General features: G+C 43.5%; 1 protein-coding gene across 1 annotated transcript in view; it reads right to left on the bottom strand.

The window, feature by feature from the left end:
* Window positions 1-22,989, bottom strand: part of LOC137287575 (uncharacterized) — a 54,053-nt gene that overhangs the window by 28,409 nt on the left and 2,655 nt on the right. The window contains exon 2 of the mRNA XM_067819941.1: window positions 1,539-1,594. The gene's annotated coding sequence lies outside the window, so the exon portion shown is untranslated. The remainder of the gene's footprint in view (window positions 1-1,538; window positions 1,595-22,989) is intronic.

The raw sequence follows: 22,989 nt of genomic DNA, 5'->3' as shown, positions 1-22,989 counted from the left end.
GTTTAAAGTCAGGAATAGTACACACTCCCGTGTCTAAACATTCCTTATTCGAGTGCCTCCACTTACCAACCAGTACAGTGAAGCGATCGCACACAATCAACGTTATGTCTCGATTGTAGTTTTTATTTTACAGCCTTCGCGAAGTGAGTATTTGATAACAAGGACTGAAACCTGAGGCTGCGTTCTTGTTTGTTTCTGAGAGCAGTTTTATCGTACAATCGTACAGTCTGTTTGTTTGTAACCCGACCCGTCAGGAACTACTGCCCCAGTCGAGAGCACGCTCAGTACGCTATTGACTAGCAGTCTTTAACAGGCATAAAATATATGAGCTCGACAGTTTCATAAAGGCCTATTGGAGAGCTATGTTTGCATGTATGTTCCTCTATAAAACACTCGATAATCCTTCTGGGAATTCAAGCTGCTTGTTCGCTTCACAATAAGTATAAATAAAGCAAGTGCAGCTACAAGCTGACCAGAGCACGCCTCTACGTGTATCTACAGACTGACCAGAGCACGCCCCCAAATGCAGCTACAGACTGGCCAAAGGACGCCCTCGTATAACTACAAACTGTACAGGGTACGCCCCTCGTGTAACTACAGACTGACCAGAGCACGCCCCGCGTGTAAATACAGACTGACGATAGCACGTCCCACGTCTTACTACAGACTGACGAGAGCGTGTAACTACAGACTAACCAGAGCACGTCCCGCGTGTAACTACAGACTGTACGGGACACACAGTGACCCAATAGATGGTCAAGGTCGTCGTGCTTCACAAGATGCCGGATTAGGAATTTCGTGATGCTTCGCTATAAAAAAGTTTCTAGGACGATCGACAATGATATAAACGACAGCAATCTACACAATCTTAACTAAGATAAAAGCCAGTGATATTCTTGTGTCAAACTGTCTCTAAGTCTTCTCTATTTCCTGTAAATAATATTCCATCAGTACAACATTAGCGGATGGACCAGGCTAGCTATTCTCGAAACGTTCGTAGCCCTACGAACTTCTTAAGCCCATTCTTAATACATTGGCTACGATCAAATTCTTAGAATAAGGACCCTGGTTATCTAAGGCTAAAGCTCTGACATAACACCATACCGCAATGACTGAGTGTGTGCGTGCGTGCGTGCGTGCGTACGTACGTGCGTGAGCGAGCCAGCGAGTGAGTGAGTACAACATGTCATACAATGCCGTGCCATCTGGCTCCGGGAGGGAAGGATCGGGTGAGGCAGGCCCATGTGTCTTAGCACCAAGGTGAAACCAGGGGGGTTAACGTGGATGCAGGGTCTTATGTGTTAACGCCATGGTGAAACCCCGGGTATAACATGAATCCAGGAATTTGTGTCTTAACACCACGGTGAAACTCCATAAGAGAACGTGGATCCAGGGCTTCGTGTCTTAACATCATGGTGAAACCCAGGAGATAATGTGGACCCAAGGCCTTATGTCTTAACACCATAGTGAAGCCCGAGGACAAAGTGGAAGCAACACTAATAATTAGAAGTTGGTAGTTTTGTTCACACAGTACTTACAGTAACCAGGGTTGCTGGATGCTCTCTGGAATGGTATTCCTGGTTCCCCGCTGCTCCTGCAACAAGACACGTGTAGTGAGAGGCTGAGAGATCATACCTTGTCCCTGGCAACATCTGTATGTCATAACAGATCAATACACCACATTACACCACTATAATCTCATCTGTTGCCATACCCAACATATATCTGGTCGGTAGAAGTAGGCAACCCTTCACACAGAAGTGGAACAAAATGTCCGGAAATCGGTAGTAACTGCTGTTAAAATGCTTTATGGTTCAACTTCTTTATTATACAAGGTCACAACGTTTCGAGAAGGTTCCTAGTCTCTTCTTCAGGTGAAGTGATGGTGAAACTAAAGGGATGTAGTATACACACACAAAACAGTAGACAGATAACAATGGGTAACAAGATATACAGGTTTCTATTAACTGATGTACAGGCTTCTACTGATGTACAGACTTAACTGATTGACTTAAATGACTGGCGTGCAGGCTTCTACTGATTAGGTTGACGAGTTACAGGTAAAGATGTTTAGATAAAGGTTAGTCACTGAGGATAAGGTGGTTCCATGCATTGGGTAGGTAAACACGTGTAAAACTACTGTTTATGTGTAATTACATCTTGTCCGCACGGCGATGCACAATTATGACTCACACATGAACTTGTTAGAGTGTGCATGGCGTTAGTGTGGGTGAAATAAATTGTGTAGATATATGTGTTATAGGTCATACGTATGTAACAGGCAGGTTAAAATATTGCACAGGTACAGGCGTAAAGACGTTATATAACAAAAAAGTTCATGATTTCGTCTGTCAACTCTTCAGGACTCCAAGCGCTGTAGAGTTTGTCCTAAGTCTAGCACTAACTAAAATCGGTTTGTCTATACATGCACATCAGACCAACAACGATCGGTCACGTCCTAGCTGGCTCATCTCAGACCTAACCCAAATAGAGTCCGTGTCATACACTATTCTCAAGCAAATGGCGTATGTTGTACTCGGCAGGTGGATCGGGTAACTGCGCGCATATCGGGTCATCGTGGCCTAGCAAACTGGGATTGTTCCCACTATATATATCACTGGTTTGTCTGGATGGCGATTACATACGGGTTCTCGTCATGCAGTTAGAACGTGGAAGAGGACTACGTTAAATAAACACACACATCTTACATGCCCTGGCGTCACCATGGAGAACACACTTGATACGATGTCCATATACTCCGTGTCTTTCAGCACTTCCACTGACCTTAACTGCCTATACCTGATCATTACCATGAGATGTACTGTATATCTAATTCATTTCACAAAAGGCTGTTCGACGTGCTGGCATGTCCACACTTAGAGTCCTATAGCGTTAGCTTTACGGGTTTTTTAGCATCATGGGACGCCAGAAATGTGCCCATGTGGGAAATCAAACCCGGGTCTTCGGCGTGACGAGCGAACGCCTTAACCCCTCGGCTACCCCACCACTCCATTATTATAATAGGGAGTGGTTCATCATATAATCACAGGGTGCCGGAGATGATATGACACTTCCCACTTCACACTTATCATCAATATGTTTGCTTCAAGAAATCTGATCTGTCTTTATGGTAATTCCACTGACGTAAGAACATCGCAAGTCGTGTTGCCTTCTCGCAAGGTCACCATGACCTAGATCGCCGTGCACTGAAAAGATTAGTAAGCGATATTGCTGTTTATACATGGACGGTGTATTGTCATTTTCTTTCTCATCCAACAAGGTGTTGACAGAGTGGGCTGAGCAGCGATAGTGAAAATAGGTGTCATCCAGGTGTCGTCTTACAATGGCCACAGAGAAGTATTGAAAGCCTGTAGGTCAGCAGCGAATCCTTGTCTCCCCGAGAACAGTACGTCGGTTGTAACACAGAATATTGTGTTGGCGAGAAGGCAACGTAAAGTTCAGAAATTTAAAGCCTAAATTTCGTTCGATTTCGACTGACAAAGATATTGGTAGTGAAATACTGAAATGCCCATCAGGATCTACACAGGAAAATATACAAACTATTCAGCCATAACAGGCTCTTAAGGCAGCATTGATAGCAAAGGTCACTTTGGGAGGGACGTTGTGGTTGAGGATAAACTGTTATAATATGTTATATCTTCCCTCTTTTGTGAAATACAAAGTATTTTTATATACCACTGTAAATCATAGAATGTTAACTGAAAATCTTCGATGGCCTGAGGGATCTGCTATAGCAGATATACCCGTGTGGAAGTTGTCCCGTGTGTGGCGACATGTCTATAGGCCCTTATGATCTTGATGACGTTTGTTGTGCTTTTGGTTTGGGCAGGAAGACAGCATGGCGGGTTAATCTTTCGATCGTCTCGGTCTCCCATGAGCAAAGTATTTCCAAAGTCATATTTGTTGGTGCTGGGCGTTTACTACTTTGGTAGAGCCATGAGCACAGACCTAGAAAAACAACCAGGACCGACCGGTATTCGGACCTGTGATCTTCCTTTCTCGGCGAGCACAAGAGACAGAACTCTGCATAGCGCTTTTGGCGCCTCAGACTGAGCTAACGCGACCTCCCTGTCATGAAACTATATCTGTTCCTATAATTACCTGAATTAACCTACTCTTGTTTACCAACATACTCATTACTCACTGTGAAGCCACATGACCACACACGAAGACACTGTTCCGACGAGATACCCTCCAAACACTTATCTCAGACATATCATATTTGTACTATGAGCTTATTTTCATATTTACGTGATAGAAATACGACATACTGTCATAAGAACAAACACATATCGTCATCAATGGGATATATCAAGTGTTGACAATATCAAGTGGCTTAGTGGCACGAGGTCTGTTTGTTTCCACAAAGCCATGTGGGGATTACAGACAATCAGCTGCTACCCGCAGTGTGGCTCAACTGTCCACTTGTCAGTATACACATGGTGGACAACGCTGGTCAAGACGGCACGAGAGGTCACGCGCTGGATGACGTAGTAGACGTGCAAGACGCTGTCTCATCACATCGTGACTGCATGGTGACCGAGGCGGTCTATATTTACCGCTCGGCTGCAAGTGACTATGTTGATAAACGACGTACTAACTCCGTCAGAGACGTCAGAGACGTCAGAGACCGGTTGACTTCAGTTTGTTCTACATGTAATAAGTTAGAAACAGAGCCAACGAGTGATTCACGATTAGCACATCTATGTTTCATACACCGTGTCTAATGTTTGCGGGTATGCTGAGGGCATGATACTCATACGGGTGTTTTTTTCCACTATTGAGGACAGAGATCATGGATACATGGCATCTGATGTAAGCAGCGCACAATGATTGTTTACGCATCAGGTGCCTAAAAGCAGAATTTGGGTTACCGAATCAATATCATATATAAATACAGAGAAGTTATCAATGGCAAAGCAACACTCGTGACATGTCAAGGTCGACCGTGCACGTTTCAGGTCACGTCACAGCACGGCAGGGCACGGCATGGCACGTCAGCCAGACAACCATATTCAGTTAGTGCATCTGTGGAATCGACCCCAAACGGCCAGCTTCCCCCAGGCAACATTTGAAGATCAGAATATACGAGAGCGGGACAGTCAGCTGTTCGCAGTGGAATCCAGATTCGTCCGGACAGCTCTGACGTTAGAGCACGGGCCAAATGATGTCCAGGAGACGAGTCGTTGTGAGGTTTAGGGATGGAAGTGTGAAGAAAAGGAGCGGGATCATAGCTCATATTTCTATGCACTTGTAATATGCCACTTTGTCAACTGCTGGTTTCTTCTCCTACAGCCATAATTCAGACGTGAAGATATTTGTGAATTACAATTTCTTTTACTTCATAAGTGCATCGTTTCGACACAGATCCTTGCTGCACTTCTCGGCAGTCATGCGCCCAATGGTTCTTCAGGACTTTCTCCCCATGCTTACAAAGCTTCAGGCATCTGATACCAGAGCGGTCGACCATCACATCTGGAGACGGACAGATCGCGGGATCATGCGTAACCTTATGGGATTATCTCCCCTTGTTACAATGTCACCCGCGGCGGACATGCCAGATTATGTCGGGGTCACTGAACAGCTTGAGGTCACGTCAATCACATTGGTCGTCAATGTCAAATCAGCATTTTCAGTCATGCGGAAATTGGAGTAGATCAAAGGATTTGCTATTTATTGGCGGGAAAACATGTTGACAACGACCAGTTTGTTATGAGAGGGCGTTTATTGATGGCTATCCAGCAATCTTTGAAGCGGGGTGCCTTGACAGAGGATATAATTACCGTCGGTTCTCACAGAAAAACACTAACTATTTAATTACATGTTGAATATAAACAGTATACTTATCCTAGTACTCGACCCAGACTGAAACCAGCCCTATATATGTCAGTGCACTAACACTGGAATGATTTAGATGACAAGTCTGCACGTCCTTGGATGGTAAACATTGTGTTTGGCGAGTCATGGCCTAATGGTAAAAATATACATTTATCTCCCCAAAATATACAAGCTTGATTATACTGATGCTTAATTCGCTGAATTTAAATTGTAAAGGAGAACACAAATATTTACTAACCCAAAACATGAACGCGTGATTAGACTAATTCTTTGTTTTTCAGAAATACATTGTTCTTATAGAAAGCTGATTGTCGGGGCTGTTATTTTAGTCCGTAATCCGTAACTGAGAGTCCGAACGCTTTAATGATAAATTAAAATAATTTTGCCGGGACTCTGCGTGTTGTCCAGATTATGGGGGAAACCGGATTTGACAGATTCCACATTATAACTTCCCTGGAAACGAACTACTCTTTAAACTGTCATTGGGCCCAGCGGAGGATACTCAAACTGACCTGTGGAATATCTAGACTTGCTTAGAGCGACATGGATAGTTCAAAATAAACTTTTTGGACACTAAATTACGGTATTTTGGACTATTATATACTCTGTAATGGAGAGAGTGGTTTGTGATGAGCGCCATTGGGTGCAAAGCGGCACAGCTGTGTACACGGCGCCTGTCAATACAACGCTGCATCAGACTGCCAGGGCGTTAATGGTATTGCTGTTAACACGAAATTTGAATTTCAAATAGCTTAAATATATCCTCTGTAATCATTTGCGTCCTTGAGTTTAATGTTGTGGATGCTCTCGTCAGATAGACGAATATTGTAAGTGCAGGGGTATATTCGCTGTGCATTTTGACCTGATAGTAAAACACAATGGACTTGGTTTTATATATGGGCCAAGAGTACCAAAGGGTGCCCAAGTGGTGCCCCACCATGGTGAGTAGGTGTGTCGTCTCGAGGCCTGTAAATAAAGAACACATGACAACACAAGAGTTCCGTTATGTTGTTCCAGGTTTCTGTATAAGCTGTGTATCGCACTGTGTGAGATGAAAAGAAGTAAAGGAACACTCGTGCTTCTTAGTGTTCCCTTACTTGTCTCCCTATATGTATTGGTCGCCCCTATATGTATTGGTCGAACAGTTGTATGTTAACGCAAGGTTTCCTGTGACTCCCTTTTACAGTGAGTGGTCCAGTGTCTGCCCTCTATTACTCAGTCAGAAAAACCTGACCTATTTAAATGCATTATTCAAGCCAGTTGCTACATGCAATAACGCGATCAGCTGTCATCACCCCAGTCAGAGCGTGGTGACATGAACTCGTCCAGGGGGCTGGCACGGGAAGACGGGCTCGATTACAGTGGCAGACATGCTCTCACATTACTATTTACACTATGTTATTTGGAATTTAATTAATTTTCCAATTTCGCTTTAAAACTATTTCGCATACTCCGTGGTACTAGTGTACAAGAGATGGACACTTGTGACATGCGGAAAAAAATCTGTACATGTAACACGTGATTGTCGTAGTAAGGAGAACGTTGAGTGAAGGACTCGGTGGTTGTGAATGGCATCAGGTGCAACGAGTGGGGTAGCTGGAGAGTTGTACCTCATTCGCTAAGACGCGACCATCTGTTTATAGGCAATCCAAACTGTGTTCTCTGTGAAATGTATTGTATGAATGAGTGAATTCAGTTAAACAATGATAAATGTGGACCAGACGGACCTGTGACTGGAACGTTTAACAACGAACAACGCTGTCGGTGTCTGAGAACTTAAATCGGTTCCTGGGAGTCTGCTCTTACCTGAGCGGTCTCCGGATGTACTGCAAGATCTAGAAGATACTTCACTTCATCTAACAGTTGCACGTTAATGTGGATTGACAGTTTTCAGTATCAAGAAAGCAGACGCTCTTAACATGCATGTCTCTTAAACGTGGATACAATACCTCGTATAGCAGTGACGTCCCTTAAACATACACACACGCCCACATCAGTTTGACACACACCAGAGTGACACACTGCTAAACGCACTCACTTAAACAATTACCAGACATTCCGATGCTTCATAAATATGCTTTCAAACGTACACTTACTATCTTAAAACATCCTGTGTTTTCAGAAAAAAAGCCTTATTTGAAATGACAAATGAAGGTATTTTGGTTTGACCTTGACAGTTGGTGGCCGTCAACAGGATGCACGGTGATCTCTACACGACGTATCAGGTTAGGGTCCCTCGACACGCATCAAGGCCACTGAGTCTCTGTACGTCCTGGGGAGGTTCCCTACCGACACACATGCTGTGGGGTGGGGCACTGGACACACTGTGGAACTGTGTTACCTACCACACATGCTCATCCTCCTTCCTCGTCAGTGGAAAAGGACGATCGTCTTGGAGAGTTACAGCCTCATGGCAAGCCCAGAACATACAATGGGTGGTTGGACTCTAGGTTCGTCCTGACTGTTCCTAGGTTCTTACCCATTGTGTTGGGAGATCGTGCGGGAAGTCTAACACCAACATAACTTCATACTTTCCTTTTCACCATTCTTACACGCCGTGATATAACAATATATCATCATCGTTGTAGCGTTACTTGTGCTGAATAGTGATGGCATCTGTGGTGTGTAAATATGTGTGATTTTCTTGTGATGGTGACGAGGATGACGACGATGATGCCAATAACCAGGGGAGTAATAATCACAAGAGTAATGACTCATATTTACAAGTGAGCGTTCTATACACGAATGTCGGTATTAATGCCCAGTAGAGCCAATAGCAGCGGGTCTACATACAAGCGCAGTAGTAACGAAGTTCAATAGTACAATAGAAGACAATGACATGATAGCAGCATTCACGGCCACAGATTGAACAAACAGAAGAATGGACTTCCTTGGCACCAGGAAACAAGATAATTGCCAGTCTGTTTTAATGTCATATCTGTTCCCGAAGCCATGACTCCACCATACCCTTAGCATGACTGAAGGCACACAGCAAACACATACACTCGGCCGTCCTTGACGCGGTGAACTATGGTATATTCAAGGTCAGGCCGATACGACATTTGGTCAATTAAGGATGATTCACTTATCCCTCCCTGTCACCTAACCCCTCACTTCAAACATCCTCGGCTTCTGTCAACTCAAATGATTCGTCAAATGCATCAATGTGACATCTGTGGACATGTCACCGCCTTAGGTCTGTCCCTCTCGGTGAATCTGTTGACACTTGCCATCGTGTGTCGACTGTGTAGATCGATGTTCGTGGTGTTGATCACTGGATTGTCTGGTCTCGATTATGTACAGTTTTCCGTCACAGCTCTACTATTGCTGAGTACCGTATAAAAACAACAAACAAACAAACAAATCTATCTATCACAATGTTCGCCAAATTTGATAAACCGGAACAAGCAGCGGCTCAACTTGATCTTTGTTTCTTCAAGTTCAATACTGTAGTAAATATGGCGTGTGTCAATAATAATCTAATATGACGGCAGCCACAGATGTGTTCACGTAGGCGCTGTTTATCCATATGATTGCATCTGCGCATGGCAATTCAACACTCGACAAAGTTGCACTTTTAGCAAGTTAGTTATAATCACTTTTTGAGTGACCTTTGTTGCTACGAGTTCCATATGTAATCAGTCTCCTGTTGTCGGCACTGTGACGTGACGGTACGTCAGCTGACCAGCCTGTATGACACTAGGAAAAGGTGAGATGATGCCCTTTTAGACAAACAACATTAATATTCCTTTATTTTTAACGCTTTGAATTTATTACATAACTATACCTGTGTCACATTCACTGGTCTGACTAAAATGTGTTGAAAGCAAGAAGACGTGCCCTATGTTTCAAGATACGGATGACGGCAGTGCAGACGCTTGGTGAAATTCGTCGACTCCATGAGAAGTCGTCATTCACAACTCCATTTCAAAATAAAAAAACCCATTCTCGTTGATTTGCAATCCATCTCTTACGAACAACAAGTAGTTTCAGGTGACAGCCTCGATCTCGTCTGTCAAACAGACCGGAGGTACAACCGCACAGGGAGCATTCTATCGTTTTGCAGCGTACATCTGTGTCAAGCGGCATCCAACCATTAGCAGCATCATGGTATGACATACAGGCTTACACTCAGACAACAAAAACTGGCATTGCCAACTCTAGTTACATAGTATTCGCGTCATGGGAAACACTGGGCAGTTTCCATATAATACAGGGAAAGTGATGCATGATTGTTTTGGAACTTATGCATCCATATTTGTATGCATGCACCTTCTGCATTGTGACCGATGCTAATACAGGTTGTAGTCGAACAGGTTCAAATATTGAATGTCTGCAATCGCTAGAGGTTTTCATTACTGTAATGATTCTTCCAAAAACATGAACACCTGACCAAACTAGTATTCGAGGAAAGCATAAACCAACAAGACCGTTTACCATATATAACCATTCATTAATATAGGTTCTTCAGGTATTCCTGCCAGGTTCTGTAGTCTTATTTTTGAAATAATATCATATATTAAAATAATATTTCTATAGAATAGCGGATGGCAAACCTCTTGCTAAAATAGTATTTTGCATTTTACTATTTCATAAGCACCGTGTCACCACAAATTCGAACTGTTAATTGATTCGACTGACAACAGAATAACGTTTTTCCCTGCTTCCCTCATTGTACCTGTGAGGTCTACTGCACCACCGTTCAGCATCCACGAAAGGGACAGGTCACGCATGCCGGCCGCTGTCCTCAATGAACCCTTAAAGTAAGGCCTACTGCACCACTGTTCGCTATCCACGCATCGGAGATATCATACAGTCTGTTTCATAACATACAAAATCGATAGGTTTTAACCTCACAACCTCATGCCATACTTGGTATTGATGATACAGACTACGAAACAGCGTTGCACAGACACCACTTGCTGTCTTCCTGCAGATCGATACGATACCCTGATTAACCTCGGGACGTTCGGGAACCTCGTGCTTGTACGCAACGTATGTCACCTCTTGAGGCAGTCATTTAGATGACACGTAGCTGTGACTTCCGTTGATACATCAAACTGGTCTGTTAAAAGGAGAGACTTTTGAAGATTTACTAATGTTATTTGGCGTGATGAATGCAGTGGTGTATTTGCTCGATACGTAATGTAAAGGGGAAGCCGCCAATACTACTGGATGATAACTTATGTGTCATGTTGCTGAATACTCAACGAAATAACAATTATACTCAACGAACTAACAATACTCAACGAAATAACAATTATACTCAACGAACTAACAATACTCAGCGAAGTAACACACGTTTAGCCTGGAAACATGTACGAAAAACACCGGCTCTTAATACACTTTATCCGAAGGAAGTACTCAACCGGATATCCACGTTCACGGAACATGCTGTCATTACAGGCGCTGATGATAGTGTGTAGGTGTTTGAAGCCAGCGGGTAAGGGCCATGCGGTTTCGTGTACAAGAATGGCCTGCGTCAAGTCCCACATTCTTGGTGTTCCATGACAATCAGCCATCACACTATGATGATGCCATTGCTAACAAAAGTTTTAAAATAGCAGCTTTTACCCTGGATAAAACTACTCCAGAATCCCAACTGTCCTTTTCGCCCTCACTGAGCGATGATGTGTGAAAACCTTACCCACGGACCTACTCAACCATCCCTTTATTAGAATCATTGATGTTAACACAATGCAGCCGACATCTATAAATAACAAAACATGCACATAATATCAGATTATTACAATAGCGTTTCAGTAAATATATCACAGCATATTAACCATAACCTTGTGCAAGCTGCTACATATTGAAGTAAATGACCAATATGATGGGCGATAGATGATTGTGTGTTGCCAGACAGGGGCAGGTTCACTGAAGCACGTCTGGAAATAGGCTGGCGAAGGAAATTGGATTGTGACGTATTATTTACTACAGACGAAATAAAGAGGAAATTGTACTGCTTTGTTGCCAGTAATGACTTGTCAGGTCTCCGTCATGTGACATGGGAAGAAAGCAGGCGGAGATTAACATTTTTCTTGCCAATACAACAACGATAAATCCGCCGGTAATAATGGGATGGAAGTTCATATTGTAATAGTCTTTCGAAAATAAGTTTACCACAGTGCATAGTCTTCGGATGATTCATGGAACATATCTGTCGTCTGACGGGTGTGTATATTTGAAAGTTTGAGTAAGTGAGTGAGTGTGGTGTTCAGCCGTCTAAAGCGATGTAACCTTGTTCACTAACATCGATACACACCTGGGCCTTATGTGGGGTTACCCCCGTAACTAAGTCAGTGTGGACGTAACATGCTGAGCATGATTTATACCATCTAACAAAACAACATACCAACCCTATCAATTGCCTCTTACACTAGCAGGTGTACACTAACATCAGTTGTCACCCGGAAGTTCCTGCATGATGCATACATGTACCCAGCTGTGTATCACTGACAGACATAGGACAATCTGACGAACCTATTTCCCCTCTTGATATCCCACACGGGTTATATTTGTAACAATTACAAAGTTTCGATGAATAATAGTATACTACTGTTGTGTCGTTATGCGTTTGAACGATGCACCCACTGGTTTGCTTTTCGTCACGAAAATCAAAAGTATTTTAAAAATTGTCGTTCCATTTAATCTATTGCTTAGTCACTTCTCAGGTAATGTTTATTGACATTGTGCTTCACATGAATAGGTATCCCAAAATATCATTTTTGTGAAAAAAAAGATTTAAACTGGTTTTTCCAGTACACTGTTGAATACATCCCGGACGGCCGTGACCTGGCTGGTTATATGTGCCGATACGTTGCACAATAACAAAGGTGCCATTGATGACGATACTCGAGACATGATGGCATTCACAGTTAGATTCTGTAGAACCAGATCTACCTTACTTGTTTTCAAAGCGTGTTGTAATGAAAGGAGTTTTGCTTGAAAAAGACGACAGGTTATCCATTTGCGCAAACAGTGCAGGCAGTCCTTTGTCTCGAAGTGTCTCGAACACCAGAACAATTTTCTAGAAGTATGACACAGAGAATAGATGCTACTCAGGTTCAGGTGTCAGAATGAAGCGCCCTGTATGGGAATGTTGACGAAAAGAGTGAATTACATTTAACGCCTCTTTTAGCAATAATCCGCTTACATCCAGTTACATTTGAAATTGCTGCGAGAAGAAACCGCCAACTAATGGGTGAGTGGGTGGTTATGGTTTGGCGCCGCTTTTAACCGCTTTTAACATATTCCAGCATTATTACTGAAACTAACACCTGAAATGGGCGTCACACATTGTACCTATGCGGGCAATCGAAACCAGGTCGTCGGCGTGACGAGTGAGTGCTTTAACCACTAGGCTACTCCACAGCCTTCTCAACTAATGCATTTCTTAGATGTGCAGCACTTTGGTTACATCCACTAGCAGACGTTTAGTGCTGGCAAAGCTACATATATAATCAGTGCGAACTGGGACTCGAACCCAGATCAACGTTGTCTCGCACGCCAAAGGGACACAACTCTCGCTTTACACGTTGGGCTATCGATACCACACAGCTGACGATTGACCATAATCATCCCATTAAGGGGAAAGGAGAAAGTTGGGTCCGACAGCGAGATACGTTAGATTTGATCGTCATCAACGATAACGAGCCAGGTTGACATGTTGGTTGGCGACTGAGAGCCATGCTCGCTACATCAGTCGCTGGAATGCCTGATCCAGATTGGATTCCTTGCGAGGAGCAATGCAACACAGACTGGACACTGACTACAGACCAGGCAAATGTGTCATACGTATGGGCCTATCTGTCCCTTATTTTTCCTCATGTGTGCCTAGTTGCATTGTTATGAAACGCGACTGATCTGCTATGATCACCGTGTAGAGGTCGCCATCAAAGACGATGTGTGACATAATGGAGTTATCGGGTTCGTCAAAAATATCAAAAATATAGAACGCAAGCCACGCCTAAGTCTGATTACTGTTTAAATTAAAAGTCCCAGTACACATCGACCTCCTCTAGCGAGGCTACGTATTGTGACGTCACTGGGGAGCACGTTCTGGAAGACCAGTTTGCAACTAGCAGCACGTGTCTCCAGGGAGACGGTGGGCGGACGGAGAAGAACAAGAGATGGCAACCAAAGGATCCATACAAGCCAGGCGGCTTGGAAGTGAACAAGTCCATATTCAATAACAGAAACGTCTGGTAAAATAATCGTATAACGTTCACCAAAGCGGAAGGCTTCTTGCTGGGCACACTGGTCTGAATGGTATTGTTTTAAAACTATCGTGGTTTCGTTAACATTAAGATAATAAATGAATAATGCATGCTCCTGTCTTTCGTAGATACATGCCTCGCCACTGAAAAACCCTGTCCTTTTAGTTTATACGAACAATAGTTCAGAACAATTTGTCTAGAGAGTTATCGGATGTGCTTAACGTGTTCCATTCCCAAGGGAGTACAAGCCTACACATAATGTATTTAACTGTACACAGATACTTGTGTTTATGAACTGCAGTGCATGAAACATACCAGGCCAGCTTGTGAATCAGATTGTCGCCATCGATTGATGGTGCCGGACCGCACCACAAGAAACCAGAAATATCCCCATCTGTCGTATTACACCCATACTCCGCTGTAGATTTACCATGGTCGCAACTCCCTCGTAAACACACGTACGTCTGTCGTAACACCCACACTTCAACATTGACTTTCGCCTGCCAAACATCTGAGATCGATGCAAAGAATGTGAGGAAAACTGAATTATCGCTGCTTCTTATCGATGAGTGTATAACTGAAACAATTCAGAACCCTCTGCTGGTTCATCCATGAGGAAAACACCATTTCTGTCACTGCATTCACGGACATGGAACATAATTTACTCATAATGGGACATAATGTTTTCACAAAACATCCATCGGGGGCATCAGAAATTGGCTACACCCTTCGCTCCATCGGTTCATCAGAGCTGTGCCGAGTCGGCGTGACAACAAAATGATATAGACGCCACATCTGACAGACTGGTCGAGTGTGGAAACGACAAACGCACCAATGACTACTTACCTTGCGTCGTTGCCCTGGATACGGGTATGTAATAAGTGTACCATCTTTGCTGATTATTCAGGATGTGCAAATCACTCATGCGGACCTTATGACATCAGACAATATCACTCGAATCTAGGTAATGGTGGACTCTCGTTGACAATTCAAGTGTTGCTTGGGGAGATAACACGTCAGGCATACCGGTACATACATGAGAACTACCAAGCCGACCTTTGGCCAGACAAACAGTGCTTGTACTCACTTACATTGTACCGTCGATCATCCACACACCGTCCAAAGTGTGACCCACCCGCAATATTTGCACTGTCCAGTTTTCTACAATGACCCGACATTTGCAGGATGTCACGCATACCCGACATTTTGTCACGGCGCGTGGTAGAGTTTGATCGGCATTTCCCGCCCAAAAGAAACACAGTCCCCGTTGTGATCTGCGACAATCAAAAGCATCATCTATTCATCGTGAAGTCATTATATCTCGCACGTGTGTAGTGACGGCATACGTTGTGGCTAACGCCTTTCACCAGTCAAGGTCATCTGTCAATATTGGCGAGTAAATAACCATCCGTTCCAGTTGGGTACTGCTTTCTGTGACTGAGCGTTCCCTATGTGCAGACGACAAGTACGATATAAGACGAAGTGTTCCCCCTTAGGTGACAGTGATATAATGCAGCCGTGTAGGGTGGGTTAATCTGAGAACTAAAATGTCAGAATCAGATTCAAAATGACACTACGATAAAGACTATGTCAATAAACTATGGAATGTGACTGGGAAATCTCTGACTGATGTTCTGCTGGTAACTCCCATGAAAGAGAGGGAGACTACGAGAAAGGTAAAATTCGAGTTTCAGGACGCGGGTCCAGAACTGATCCCCAGCGAAGCACATTTCCCTATACCAACCACCAGCATTCTGTAGTGCTGCCCGACCTCAGTAAATACCGATGCTTGTTCTCACTACCACAAGATCTGAGGACATCCATTACAGGTCAAGCCACAACGGCCTTTTGCGATCCATGATCGACCAGTGGAACGGCTACCAAGAACTTGGCCTTTATACAACTCAAAGACCTATATACAATTTTGGTCAAACATAAAGTAGTTCTGTCAAGCGTTCGCGACTACCATACCAGAGTACATGTATATGAGTGTCAAAAACATGTCTACAGTACGACGAAGTCTTTTTGAAATAATGTTTGTCCAGCTGGAGTGGGTGATAGACAATGATGTGGACGGAACTAGTCGTACAGCCTGTCGGTCCCATCACTCCGTGTTAATGTTGTCTAGGCTACATAATATGAACGCACTTTTAGATTGTTTTCTCGGTCTGATTAGTGACGTGACTGTTGGTGTGAAGGAAGGTCGTTCTAATGTGACCCAGAAAGGGATATGCTCAGATTTTTGTTGAGTGTTAGCGGGAACTACGATCTCATTTGAATTAGACTGCACACATCGTTACACAGACACCAAAATTTCAACAATGGGCAACCTTTGTGGTTGTACATACTGACTGATGACAACACCTGAGTCACGGAGCCGCCATTTACCTGTGTTACCTGTACGTTACAGGAGTTTCTTAATTAAGGTAAAGCCGGGATTCTAATCCAGGTGTCAACACTGAGGTGAGACGCAAGTCAACAGACACTGACTGCCGATCACAGGATGAAAGACCAACATGAGCGCTGGGATCTTCTAGCGGAGCCAATATACGGGAGAAATACGCTATTTACATAAACTATTAGGAAAAAGAAAATTAAAACAGCAGTAGCTAATGTATCCAGATCGTTAACATTCTCTTCACTGTACCTCCATAAATGTGTCCCCCTTTCTTTGAGTAGGTCGGTGAAAACATCGCGCATAGATCTGCTGTCAGAAGACTCCGTGATAAGACCGCGCATCTAAACCTTCCGCGGGGCAACTGGGCAATACCCTGGTCCCTGATACACTACATCGCTACATCACACAGCAACTGCTCCACTGGATATAGCAAGAAGTCCTCACATCGGCTTTTAGATCTCGACATGAAAAACGTATACACTGAGTTGTGAAACGTTGTATCTGTGTGGCCCCGGTGGAATCATTATATAAACTTTAATCCAACATTGGTAGTTTTTGTTATGTCGAGCCAATGATAGCTCGAGACACCAGGTGTCTGACCTAGACAAATCATTGTGAGGTAAACTTTCTCAAAGATTTACATTCTGTTCACCCTGTTTTGTGTGAACTGAAAGGCACAACTGATTGTAAAACAAAGGGATTACGCGTATGTTATCAGGCTGAGATGATATAGAAACGTTTTTATGGGTACATCATCTGTATACGGTGGCATCAATAGTGGCGAGCTTAGTAATAACCCCCATCTACCACCTAGACGGCCGATAATGTTAAACCTCGGAATATAATTTCACTGGGATGAATGAGAATCTGCTCTCTGCAGTCGGTGGTAGTGCTTAATCATTCAGAGGATTTCTGTTGGGTAGGCTTTGAAATCGTTCCTGACGGTGTCAATGGAATCATTAGCTCTGCCCGCTAGACCCACCCCCAACACCCTCCAGTGACTGAGTCACGTCAATGTAACAGTCGGTGGGTGCGTTTGTTCAAATGAAAACTTTATTGAGTTATATTAAGCTGGGTGAAAACGTTTGAAAAGAGAATTATCAAATCAATGAAACGAAAATGGATTTTATGTTTTCACGCCAATCAATACCGACAAAGGTTTGTAAAAAGTGTGCGGCATTCTAAACTAATATTTCTAAATGAATACATTATTAAAGTAAACAAAGAGAATGAATTGATTTCAGTTCTATATCAGTCGTTATTAACAAATTTACTGTCATGGAAAGTTATTTTGCACAATGTGTGCATGAACCCCGAGGAAAAGGGGGTCCCTATTTCATAATTAGAAGTGGTTGCGGACAACACAGCAAAGTTTCCACTCAGCACTGCCGCGGAGTTCCTATTGATCTCAGCCAATGAAGGGGCAGTAATGCCATCAGCGAGCCAGTCTAACACATCTGACGTAATGTCTCTTTCATCTGATCTCCGTCTTCATGCTTTAATTATTAAGTTATATTGAATGTAGACGAGGTTGGTTTTAACGAGGTGATTAAACGTATATAATAAAATTGATAAAGGCGAATGTCCTCGCCGGGTCATCAAATGCCATTAAAAACCCTCCTTTCTTTAAACTTAAACTTTATGCACCATCCTTACCTGGACTGGGGGTGGGGGGTGGGGTGGGGTGGGGGGTGAGTGTCTTACAAACAGCAGATGAGCTAGGTGACTAGTAAACCGTATCTGTCGATGAATAGCTCGCTGAGTCCCCATACCCTCAACACACTAACTTTAATTAAAGCCGTGCCAGCATGGTATAAAGGACCTATAACGACTCACAAAACCATGTACCGGCTAATGAAGACTGGATTGATAAGTGTTCATCAGTGCTATATAACATGACATCGAGGTTGAGCGACGTACTTACTCTATCCAACATTAATACTGTGTGGGTGGTAGTGAACACATATCCACGGCTGCTAGACACAAACACGTGGCGAACCAACCACATTGTAACATTGCAACACGAAAGACGCAGAGTCAGGGTCAAGGTCAGGGTCAGGTAAAAGGTAATTCAAGGAAAGGTTAAAGTCAACGAAGAAAGGTTGTTTTTATCTTAGGTATCCTGTCCAAACAGAGATAGTTTACCGAGTATGTCAGCTATCATTAAATACCATCAACATATTCCAACGAAAATCTTTTCTTAAATAACAAGTTAGAATTTTCAAAACTTCGTTATCATACCTTAATATGAGCTATCATTAGGAAAAAGGAGGTGAGCTCTATGTCAGGTGCGTGTCTGGGGTGAAGTACTGGATCTATGTCTCCTGACATACACCTAGCATATGAATGTTGGGATAGCGGGCGGGTCAGGTAATCCTGGGCATGGTGCTGGGAAGGTGAGGTGAATGCAAGGCATTGTCGAGTTAATATGTGGATCAAGGGCTTATCAAGGACTCGATTCTGTGAGTACAAGGCATGGCCAGGTGAATGCGTGGATCAAGGGCCTTGTACTGTGAATGTATGGCATGAGGAAGTGAATGCATAGCATAAGGAGGTGAATGCAAGGCATGGCCTGGTGAATGCGTGGATCAAAGGTGTTGTACTGTGAATGCATGGCATGGTCAGGTGAATGCGGGTATCGAAGGGCGTGGTCAGTAAATCCAGGGCAGTGTTCTACTGACGGCCTTATGGAAAACACCCCCAGTCACCAGGAACAAGTACATCAAATATACACATAATTATCTAATGCCTGGGATAGCTAAACAGAATCCCCATCGCTTGACAAGACAACCAAGGCACCAGCTCCATCTGATTCCCCTGACACCCACTGAACAGCGATAAGCGTATAACTAGCGCAATTATGCGGTCACCAACGGACCGCCGTAGTCGACGCCCGTGGCGCTGTCCGACTTTATTGTAGATAAACACCGGTTTATCGATACTTGTGCCCAGCTGACCACGTCCTGTGACGTGGATTCATCAGGCATGTCCTTATGGTGATAGTTTTATGGATGTGATCTGGTTGTCGTCCCTCCACCGATTTTCCCAGTCCACTGCTGTTCACAATGCTGTATCAAAAAGTGCCGTCTTGTCTTTGGCATAGCATGCTTCTACAATACCTACTTCTTCTATATATGGGTGTGACAATTGCATCTTGTCAAATAAACCTTTTTTCCTCAAAAGAGGGCAAGAAATTCCCTGATCCCATATTCCCTCTTGTAACACTCAGCAGTAAAATAGTAAAAATAATAAACAAATAAATAAACATACAAATAAATAAACATACAAGTAAACAAACAAACAAACAAACAAATAAATAAATGTGCCGTCTTGCGACGCGGACTGAAACAAGCCCTCCGTCACCTGTGGGGCAGTAGCCATACCTACATACTCCTCACAGAGTCCTCTCAGCAACACCTCAACATTCACGTACATAATGCATGGCACACGTGACCAATTAACTGAACATTACAGGTAGGGTGTTAGAAATCTCTTGCCAGGGGAATCACATGGTATTTTCAGGGGTGGGTGTCTACGCCCCCACTGACAGTCTGGTGAACTGGTAGTCCAGTCTGATTCACCTAACACTGTTTATGTGAGTCATGACTTATTCCTGCATGTACGTACTAAAATGGACATGCCTTATCTGGTAAACATTACTCTGTATCAGCATACTTGAGGCCAACTAGGTAAGTTTAGTCATAAAGGTGGTCCCAGTATTATACATTTTACGTATTCATGAAAAAGGTTAGAACTGGCCTTAGGGAACCAAAAGTTTTTTTGTATCGTATCCAAATTGTGTAGATCGATGTTCATGGTGTGAGTCACTGGGCTGCATGGAGTGTTGGAGTGCAGCGAGAAACAGTACAGATCATGGTAATCTAGTTCCATCTCCATTTGCAGGAAGTGTACACTTCCTATGGACATCAAGGACATCTCGTCTTCAGAAAGGAGTTTCCGATAATGAAAGACATTGTGACCAAGACAATCGGGCTATCTGTACAAATAAAGAAGATCCTACAGTACGGAAATACACACTTGGGGACCCGGAAGTGTTCGCGCGGGTTCTCTGTACGTTATGTCACTAGTAATACTTCTTATCCGTTTCCTGCTAACACGCAATATCACACTACTCTAGTCCGAAGCAACCACCTCTGACGTTCTCTATTTTCTTAATGGAATACAAACAAAACTATAGGTAAGGCTTAATGGAAATGTACACCACCCACCATACCTGACATGAAGCGTCCAAATTATTGTCCTTTAACAGGAACAGACTTGTTAACATATTGTCCTTGTCAGGAACAGAAGCGTCAAAATGTTGTCCTTGGCAGGAACAGACTTGTTAAAATGTGGATCACGTCAGCAAATACTTCTTAAAATACTTTAGTGAAATAAATTCATGGCAGAAAATTACCATAAATGTCTTATAACACCAACTATGAACTAAAGTGCAAGGAGCACAATCACATGTAGAACATAGTTTGTTATTTGTTCCAATGACAACATTAAGACGCTGGGTTCGAGACTTCAGATTAGACTTAGGATACACAGTGAAACCCGACGTAACAGTCACGTTACTATACACAGAGAACATCAGCGTGTGGGATGATGTGTACGATTGTAACATATCGAGGTACACTACGACTCTCGTATCTAAATCCAGGTGGGTCGTAAATCTTAGTCTTGACATCGCCATATCTTAATCGTAGATCTTGCTTGTGGTTGTCTACCACAGACAGGCATTGTATCCTTTGTGAACAGATGCATTCAAGGGCACCTGTACCACGGCACTCGGCCACAATGCCGGCGTTTTGCACCTCTGTTACAGAACATCAATTGTATTAGCAATATCTCCTAGTAGCATTGTCGTGTCCTTTCTATCTACACATTATATGTCTCTCTGAACACCTCCCATTGCCATCAAAAGGGTCAAGGGGTCGTTTATAGAAAAAACCAAACTTGGAAGATGAATGATGGAAGGGTCGATGGACAGGGACAACGAATGCGAGGAGAGAAGACTGTGATGTCGACAGATTGTTGCTGAGATGTATTCTGTGGATTATTTATTGCAATACGTGTACATGTGACGGACTTCGAGTTCGAGTTGTCCTCGCTGAATGTATCCGTCACTACATGCTCATGAGGACAAGCCAGACCCACCCACCACCACGCGAGTAGCTGGGAGTGACCTGGCTGTATGTATATGTCACTACATGCTGATGAGAACAAGCCAGACCCACCCACCATCTCGCGAGTAGCTGGGGGTCACCTGGCTGTATGTTCTGTACATCACACTCATCAAAGTCTGAACCACACAATATTTCCGCCGATTTCCCTGATCGGGAACATTTCTATATTTCGTTGTGGCCACAGACCTATTAGGCGGAATGATACACTGTGATTTCCAGCCACATGTACTGTGTATCACACGACCCTGCCACCAGTAGCTCCAGTAATTCGGTGGAACCTGGTACAGGCACAGGACACATGTTCCAGCATACCTGACAAGAACCAGGGATAAACCACCTGAGAGTTTGAACACACATCAAGCAGATAACTCGTGAAATACGTTCTGCCACCGACGAGTCTGTAGTGGGCTTTCTCAGATTTCGCAACTTTCAGAGTATAGTTGCAACGTTCTATTGATGACTCAGCAAATATATAAACCAAATACATAATATCAAATGGCTACAAGGTGTGAGTGAGTATGGTTTTACGCCACAAGGCTCTGACTGTATCAGTGAGTTAGTGAGCGAGTCAGTCAGTGGGGCTTTTAGCAATATTCCATCAATTTCACTCTTATCACCAACAATGGTTTTCACATATTGTAGTGCCTGTACCCATGTTGGGAATAGAGAAGGGCCTTCGGCTACCTCACCGGCCACAGACTGTATCAGGATAAATACATTATTGCTGGGTGACATGAACCTATCCTGCGCCTTATTCCTACCGGTACATGCATGGGTATTGCCACAGAAATGACAAGATATGTGTGAATACAAATGGATAATCTAATCATTGATATCTGAGTGTATCTGTAATCTAACATGTACGAATTGTGTCGCTTCTCAAAAAGAAACTAAATATTTTGGTCAGACACATTCTTGCCTTTAGCAGTGTCGATGTAACTTTACATCGACCTCATGCCAGCACATATGTAGTATATACACGCACCTCCACACATGCGTGAGGCAGTTCTCACAGTGGGGTGTACAACCTGGGACCATACCCTGGACCTGGCTGCAGTAACATGGACAAGTCACCCCATTTACTACTCATGACAATATGTGAAGATAAAAACACGAAGGGGTGTTCATATCACGAACCCCAATAGAGTGAGTGGGTGAATTAATATTTAACATCACACTGGCAATATAGAGCCCCAATAGATTAGGTGATCGCCATGATGTTCCAGCGCGTCACTCAGCCCCAAAGAGTCCCAGAGAGACTCATACCTAACACTGACAGGTCAGATTAAGGTGAAAAAACTCTCCCCGAGACAAACTGACG

This window comes from Haliotis asinina, chromosome 6 (genome assembly GCF_037392515.1).
Source record: "Haliotis asinina isolate JCU_RB_2024 chromosome 6, JCU_Hal_asi_v2, whole genome shotgun sequence".
Classification (NCBI taxonomy): domain Eukaryota; kingdom Metazoa; phylum Mollusca; class Gastropoda; order Lepetellida; family Haliotidae; genus Haliotis; species Haliotis asinina.
This window is presented reverse-complemented; position numbering and strand designations above follow the sequence as displayed.